The sequence below is a fragment of the Mesocricetus auratus genome, unplaced genomic scaffold (assembly GCF_017639785.1).
Source record: "Mesocricetus auratus isolate SY011 unplaced genomic scaffold, BCM_Maur_2.0 contig_5851_pilon_obj, whole genome shotgun sequence".
Lineage (NCBI taxonomy): Eukaryota > Metazoa > Chordata > Mammalia > Rodentia > Cricetidae > Mesocricetus > Mesocricetus auratus.
This window is the reverse complement of record NW_024435361.1, coordinates 49,535-56,298: the sequence shown is the minus strand read 5'-3', so window position 1 is coordinate 56,298 and position 6,764 is coordinate 49,535. Positions and strand designations below refer to the sequence as shown.

The 6,764-nt window shown below is 36.8% G+C and overlaps 1 long non-coding RNA gene across 1 annotated transcript; it reads left to right on the top strand.

Moving 5' to 3' along the window:
- The first annotated feature begins 247 nt into the window (after positions 1-247).
- Positions 248-5,892, top strand: LOC121138717. Its single transcript, XR_005875592.1, has 3 exons — positions 248-1,617; positions 3,738-3,856; positions 5,539-5,892. It is a non-coding gene; the product is annotated as an uncharacterized LOC121138717 (long non-coding RNA).
- Positions 5,893-6,764: the final 872 nt, after the last annotated feature.

The following is a 6,764-nucleotide window of genomic DNA, read 5'->3' as shown; positions in this document are numbered from 1 at the left end:
GAAAGAGAGAAGGAGAGGTTTATGAGAGGAGGATTAAGTGAAGAAATGGAAGGGGAAAATGAGGAAATTATACTGTAAATCTCAAAAATAAAAAAAGCAATGAACATTTTTTCAGATTCCCCATTAGGCTAGAATTCAATCCTACTGATAGCTCTTGTATTTCAGGTATCCCCCATGTATAAATATGTATATATTACACACCTTTAACACTATTGGTCTGTCTCTTTAGAGTATCATTGCAACTGAAAACATATGAAGGCTAAGGAAAAATTATCATTCTTCCCCTAAAGAATGCATTTCAAGCTACGAAAATGAGGCATCATTGCATAATGATCATGCAATTTCAGAAGACTGCCAACGTTGTGGCAAACTGGTGCTGAAAGCTAAAATCATGCTCATTTCCACTTCTCATCATTAGTATTTCCACTTCAGTGTCACAGCAATGCTGATTGCCAATGACTTTGAGAGCAAACCTGATCAGAACAGGCAGTTCCAGGAACAAATATGGAGCTTGCTTAATCAAAGGATGTACAAGTAGGTTTTCTTTGGAATGTGATGGCATCTGGGATTTTTTTGATGGACAAAGGCACTAGAAATGACAGCAAAATTTGTAAGTCTGATAGGCAAAGGAAGGAACTGAGATGGTGAGCAGGCATAGAAGAGGAACATTGGCTACAACTGTGCCTTTTCAGATGAGATGTCCTGAGGATAACAGAGAGGTAATAAAGAGACATAAGTGTAGCATGAAGAATACTCTACACAGGTGATCACCATCATTAAATGAAGTCTTGATTCACAGCCACATCTCTTACTAGATCTGTGAGTTAAGAGATTTCCTCCTGTAGTCTGCCTGCCTCTAATACTGTTTTATCACCTGAAAGTATAAGATAAGATCTTTACCAAAGATGATCGTGAAAATGAAATTACATATTATTCATCTCCTAATTCAAGCCTTGGAATGTTTTAAATGCTTATATGAATGCTATTAGTTTGTGTTAGATTTCAAAAATAGAAGCAACAGAACATTTATGTGATAAAGAGCATTTAAAATTAAAAGGCAAACGAAAAGGCCCTGTGCTATGCTTATCCCAATATATATGCCATTGTACAAAAAGATCTTGTGGGCTTTTTTCCCTGTTCTTTTATTCATTGGCCCTATAAGCACTTAGCACTTAGGGAGATGTGAACAGCCATAAATTTGGAATTTGACTATAAAAGACAACAGCCTAATTTACAAATAAGATTCTAATACTCATATTCCATTTCAGTATAATAGAGGAACTGGATGAGGAACAATGAATCCTGCTTTGATTATTTAGCGTAAAAATTCTTTTAATATCGCTGCTGGTGGAATGATATTCATGCATGTATCACTCTTTCACTGAAAATGCCTGTTCTATTTGCAGAGGTGTCTAATGCAGCATTCTTGTGGGTTGTTTCATTCAGTCTATAGAAAGAGCATTCTTATTCTCTAGTGGAGGTTGTTTGTGGTGAATTTGACTGAATTTCCTATTAAAAGAAAGAAAAATGTCAACACAAAGAAGACAATTTATAACTCCAGTTATCCAAGCCCAATCTGAGCCTTCTGTTTATTATAATAAATAATCACCTGAATTGGTAAGTCTTTTTACATTAAAATGCATCTCTCATAAATGCTAACATAAAGTGTCTTATTATGGTTCTAATACAAATTTGAAATTGTTTAGTATTCACATATTAACCCAGATCTACCAGGCATTTCTTTTGGTAGCAAAATGTTACCAATTTTTAAAGTGTAGCATCATGATTACAAAATGACTACACAATAATAGTCAAGTGTATTTGTGACTGATATTTATATTAAATGCGAGGTGAGCTATAGGACCTTGTTGGATTATTTTGACTCACTTTATATCATGTTTGTGCTGGGACAAGCCCTGATCTCATTTGTTTAGAAACCAAAAGATATGTACACAGGAGGTCTATACCATTATGCTGTGTTCTGATACTTTAATGGGTAAATCTTCTTTCTGCCACTCAGTTACCCACATGTAAGTGTTTGTCCTACTTTCTGCTCTGCTGGAAAGAAGATACAGAAAGAGGTGAAGGATTCTGGACTCTGGATCAAGTATGTCACCTAGTGTCTTAGTGCTCTTTGCAGTCCTAAACACTCAAGCAGAATTTGTTCTAGGAAGAAGGTGAAAAGCATGTCTTGTAAGACAGTATTTTGCTTTATTTTATTTTACCATCATGGGTGGAATCCCTCCAGTGTTATCAAGTTTTCCACAACTTTCCTTTAAATGATTAAATCTCCCATGTATATCTTGGCTTCTACACTAGCCAGAATTTCTCTATGAATGACATAGGTTGAAGATGCACTTTTCATTCACACTCTTGATCAATAAACACCCCTGCCTGGAGTGTGTATCTCCTGCTGATTTGAATAGCATCACATTCACACTCTATTATACACGGAGGCCTTTTCTTGAACTCTCTCTTGAATGTCATCATTTAGTTAATCTGTTCTTCTGACTTTTGACATCATTTTAATTATTTAACTTTATGGTAATTCTGTGTTGATCAATAGTGATTTCCCCTGTATATGAGTAAGCATGTCCACATGTATGTTCAGGTGATGTTCACATGGAAGCCAGGAGTTGATGTCAGTCTGGTGCCTTATTGGATCATTCTCTACTGTATTTACCTAGGAAGGGTATCTCACTCACCCAGAAAGTGCTAATTCAGCTGGTTTAATGAGACAACTTGCCCTGGGCTCCTCTGCCTCACCTTATGTTTTGGGGTGTGATATTTTTTATTTAAATAAAAACAAGCTTGTTTTACATGTCAATCCCAGTTCCATCTCCCTCCCCTCCTTTCCTGCCTACCACTGGCCCCCTATCCCATCCAATTTCTGCTCCCCAGGGAGGGTGACTCCTTCCATGGAGGATCTTCAAATTCTGTCATATCATTTGGAGCAGGGCCTAGGCCCTCTTCCTCACCTTATGAGTAGTGGGATTCCAGGCAGCCGCTAGGCACACCTGGCTTTTATGCAGTTCCTAGAGATTTGGTCTGCTGTTCACACACTTATAACACAATGCTTTATCCACTGATTCACATCCATACTCCCTCATGGAACCTATTATTAAAATCATCTTGATGGCTTGGCTGGTGTTGGCCTTTATCTTTCTTTTGAATTCTTAAGGTAGTTGAATAGAGATTTTGATAGTCACTACACTGAATTATTGATTCATTTGAAAAAACAGGTTTCTTTTTATAAGCCATCACAAAGAAATGGACATAATCTTTCCTTTATGGGCATCCATTGCTTCTTTTACTTGTATTTTGTAGTTCTCCCCATTAAATCTTTTGTATTTTATGGTGTTTCTTGTGCTATGTGATTCAGCACCCATCCCTTCATTCTGGAGTTTGCTGTGACTTCTTGGTCTCTTCACTTTTTAGTCAGTAACATTTTGTTGTTGCTGTTGTTTTTGTTTGTCTTATTAATTTTTTGAGATTTTGGTGGTACTGTCAACAATACAAAAACTGCAAATCTGGAAATGTGTAATTCATTTGAGTAATTGCCTCTCTCAGACTGTAGGCATATCTGTCGGTCATTTCCTTGATCACTAATGGAGGTGAGTAGACCCAATGTGCGTGGTTTTGTAACTAGGTAGGAGGGACTGGACCGTATAAAACAGATAACTGAGTAGAACAGAAGGTTGCAAGTCAGTAAGTCACAGTTATACTCTTTGCCTCAGTTCCTGCCTCCAGGTTTCTCGTGGTGACGGATTGCATTTCTCACAAAGAACGACACACTGTGCCCAATACACATTTCATTGACAACAGCGGGACACAGCATGGAAGAAGATATCTTCAGGTGGGGGCAAAGAAAGGCTGACAGAACACAAGGGACATGAAATCAGTACACAGTTATCAGGGGAAAGAAAGGCAGCCAGTCAGCATGGATCAGGTGACCCAGAGAAGAGAGTGAGAGCAGGGAATATTGAGAATAAAGTAGAGTGACATGAGTGTGAAGACTCCATGATTATAAACACACTACTTCATATATGAATTTAATAATTAATTTAGAAAAATGGTATAATGTTTTGGTATGGGTATGTTTTTATTCAAATTTCTAGCTGCATAATTCTATTAATTTTCTTTACTACAGTATTGTAATCATTATTTAGTTGAAAGACACTGGGTTTTTTAATCTTTTTCTACCACAAACAATATTATAGTGAATCTGCTTATCTCTATATAACTGACAATGTGCAGGTGTTTATAGTAAAAGTGACCAATTAAAATTGTGTTATATACTCAAATTGTCCCTCAGACGTCTCACCAATTCATATTCCTAAATATGTTGGAAGAAATCAGTTTTTCTATACATAAATTTGCTAAAAACAATCACTATGTTTGTGTAGGTACGTGCATATAGTTAATGTCTGAAATGCAAAAATACACATTTGAGTGTGTAGTGACATATTTTTCCATGAAATTTTATTAAATATATTATACTTACACTCAGAATAATTACTTTAACATTACTTTCTTTCTGGTCTTATGTTAATGTTCTACAAGTTTCATTAACTTGTGGGAATTGTGTCTCTTCATCTATTTGGAATTCAATGTAGAAACTACCCTTTCTTTTTGTTTTGTTTTTTTTCAGACAGAAGTTCTGATTACAGCTTTCCCTCCCTCTCCTCCTCCCAGTTCCTCCCCTCCTCATTTTCCATCTGGATCCAGCCCCTTATGTGTTCTTAGAAAGCACAGAGGCACGAAAGGGGCATGAATAAAGTAAAACATTATAAGAAAAAACAAATCAGAATAGGACAAAACAAATAAACATAAAGAAAAGAGGCCAATAGAAGCCACAGGAAACAGTAGACACAGAGGCCCACCCTTTCGTGGATTCCTATATCCTGTAAAAACACAAAAGTGGAAGCCATAATTCATCTGTAAGGAATGAAAACATAGTTCAAAATTTACAAATTTTGAGGCTCATGGATTCTGACTGCAATTATTATTTTTACAGATTTCCAACCCTTTGATTCTTACATTTAAGGTGGCTTAAATACGAGAAAAGTTCAATGATATTGTCAGGAAGAATATTAAAATCATTCTATAATCTATTTGCCCTTTCATAAATAAAGCCACAAGGTATCTGAGCTAGAGGAACGATTTGATCAGATGCAAATAGACCATAACTTTAAAAATACAATCCCAATATCAAAACTTCCCACACACATAAAGAGTGTTATTTTTGCATTGAACATTGTACTGGTTAGTTTGGATGAACTCGACACAGACTTGGGTCATTGTGAGGAAGGAATGGCAATGGAAAAACCGTCTCCCCCAGACTGGGCTATAAGGCATGATTATGGGGCCAGAACATTCCTCCTTTCCCTGCTGGATAATTGCATCTGTAAAATATTTAGTTGCTTAAATGAGTAAGGGCCAATATAAACACATATTTCATGTTGTATTATTATTTGAATTTTATAACTGAATCATAAATTACATGATTTAATTGATCTTTATTTTTACTGTGAACAGCAACTCATTTGTTTTAGAGACAAAGATACCAAGATGTGGAGACAGAAAATGATCTGGTCACTGTCAAACGGCAAAGACTCTACAGTCGTTCCAAGATCTTCCTTGACTCCACCTATCATCAATTGACCTGCACCTGTGTTCTGAAGCTGTGTGTCCCCAGAACTCTCCCTTCCCCTACCTCTTAAAGGAGGTGTCTCTTCCTCTTCTTTATTGTAGGAGGAAATGAGTGTCCCTCGTTTCCATCCCTAGGATTCATTGTTATCTCACTAGAATTTTCAGTATATATAATATATAATTACATTTGGTGTATTTGCCTTAACCCAGCCAATAATTAAATGGGTACATTTTTCTTTACAAGGGTAGTTTAAGTCTGGATCTTGTCTGTGTTTGTAGCTCTTTCCAATTACCTTGGCATCAAAATAAAGTTCCCTGAAAAACAAAACAAAACCAAGCCTTATTAAGGATTCTAAAAGCCCAGTTGACTACTGTGAGCACCGTTTCTTTCTGGTTTGTTCAGTGTGTGTGTGTGCGTGTGTGTGTGTGTGTGTGTGTGTGTGTGTGTGTGTGTGTGTGTGTGTTATAAGATAGGGCTTCACTGTATAGTCCAGGTTGGCCGCTAAACCACAGATCTCTGCCTGTCTCTGTCTCCCACGTGCAGGATTAAAGTCATGCACCACCATTTCCATTTTTATGAAAACATTATGATTGTAAAGATTTAAGATGTTCAAGTTCTGTAAGATCGGTAACATCCATTTTCCAGAGAGCATTTGGCACAAGTCCATGAGGATTAACTCCAAAATGGGGTACAGGTAAATATTGGAGGTGTTCTGAGCAGTTTTTTAACTATATGTCTAGCTTGTTCTCTGGTAAAATGATACATAAGGTGTAAACTATAGGCATTAAGATAATGTAATGAATGTCCTTTACATGCTATTTCAATGCCTGTGTCCTGGATGGAATCCACAGGCAGAGCCAGAAGACAATGGGTTGCTTGGTCTTCCAAACGATTGCCTCGGGATAGGGATCCGGGGAGACCTGAATGAACAAAAAAGTGCCCTAATTAAGAAAGGAAACTTTCTAACTCTTATGGGAGAAGATAGTTGTCTAAATAAATTACCAGTCTCAGAAATATTTTTAATTTGACCTATAATCTCTAAAAGTGGTACTCAATGTGCAACATAGGCGCTGTCTGTATAAATGTTAAATGATTGGTTTGGAAAGGCTGT